This window comes from Austrofundulus limnaeus, unplaced genomic scaffold (assembly GCF_001266775.1).
Source record: "Austrofundulus limnaeus strain Quisiro unplaced genomic scaffold, Austrofundulus_limnaeus-1.0 Scaffold82, whole genome shotgun sequence".
In the NCBI taxonomy this organism is placed as follows: domain Eukaryota; kingdom Metazoa; phylum Chordata; class Actinopteri; order Cyprinodontiformes; family Rivulidae; genus Austrofundulus; species Austrofundulus limnaeus.
Window position 1 is genome coordinate 1397413 of NW_013952484.1, and position 1526 is coordinate 1398938.

Sequence of the window (1526 nt, forward strand, 5' to 3'; positions counted from 1 at the left end):
ATGCTACATATTTAGCACACAAAAAATAGAGCGAGTACACTGAAGTAGTATTTATATAGTGAAAGTATTTGTTAAATTTAATTAAAAGAAGATGATGAAGAAAGTTTTTATTTCTGTTGTTTCCCACTTGTCACCAGGTGGTGGCGGTAATCACACGCAGCGTTTTTCTTTCAATCGCCAATAAAAATCCGAAGAAGAAGAAAAAACAGGCGACTGGAGAAATGTATGTGGGTAACTCGTTAGCTATTATTAGCAGTTTCYTCTTTGAAATAACCACAGCTATCAAGCAGTTTTGTTGCGTTTGTTTAAAACAGTCAAACGCATCTTCTTACGTGTTTTCCTGACGAACAGGTAAGAAACACTTCGRACACGACCGCGTTTTAGTTGAAACTACGAACTGTTGAACTTCGAGGCTGTTTTTAGCCGCCGTCATTAGCCGGTGGGATCATGTGAGTTAGCTAGCCTTTGTTGTTCAAAACAAGTTGTTTTATCAGAGGAAATTACTGCTGACAACAAACGGGTTTGTAGTAGGATGACGTATAGACCTCTGGGCAGAGTATTAAAAGCATTTTTTATATAAATACATGAATAAAGTAGTGTTAGTTTCACATGAACTTTGCCTGTCAGGAAAACAAACTAGCTTGAGTTTATTAGACTTGTTTGTAATTTAGCACCGCAAGAGAGTTACGTTATCTTTACATTTTGTTGTAACTGCATCTCARTTACAAATACATTGCATTTATTGATTTGCCAATTCGTAAAGTTATGAAATGTTCAAGTAAGATSTGCTTTTAATGAGCATCAGTGATGCTGTTTAACATATTTATGCAATTTTTATTGGCAATTGTTTACAAAGGTTATTTTTAAGTTTGTTCCTCAGCATCTTTCTAGATCTTTTTAGACACTTTTTTTTAGAGGCAGTTCATACTCCTGTGAGTTTTAAATTAGTATATTGAGTAGATTAAAGATGTCCAAAAGAGGGGACARAAAGGAGCAGATCTGCACAGTTTGAAGTAGCACAAATACCACCAGGTGGTTTAGGTTTTCCTTTCATCTCTTATTTTTGCTCATAAACAGATGCTCCTTTTGTTTACAAACATGATGAAAGTTCTCAACTCTTTCATTTGAAYTACGATGAATCCCCATTCATCTGTATTTATATAAATCAAGCCTAATGAGGTCATAAGTCTTGTGACGCTTTTTAATGTGCCTAATAATGTTGCTTTCTTTYTTAGTTTGGTTGGTATTGAAGCACTGCCAGCACAGTGACACCTGCTGGTTGGCYTTTGTTATTGCAGCTTATTAAGTCTGAGCCAAAGCGGTTCAATAACTTTCATTGACAGGATCACGAGAAGCTTTTTTGCAGGTTTTGATTTTTTTTTTTTTCTGGCTCAGATAATAGAGTAAATTTATTTAAGCACAACTATGTATCTTTTTTACATGCCACCATTTTTAGAACATGATCATAAGATGTAAATTTATATTTCTGTAAATTAAGTCAGTAAATTCATATCCTGTACATTCAT

The 1526-nt window shown here is 34.4% G+C and overlaps 1 protein-coding gene across 1 annotated transcript in view; it reads left to right on the forward strand.

Annotated features, from left to right (window-relative positions):
* The first annotated feature begins 209 nt into the window (after positions 1–209).
* Positions 210–1526, forward strand: part of LOC106519784 (F-box only protein 30) — a 6143-nt gene continuing 4826 nt past the window's right edge. Inside the window, exon 1 of the mRNA XM_014011585.1 lies at positions 210–351. The gene's annotated coding sequence lies outside the window, so the exon portion shown is untranslated. The remainder of the gene's footprint in view (positions 352–1526) is intronic.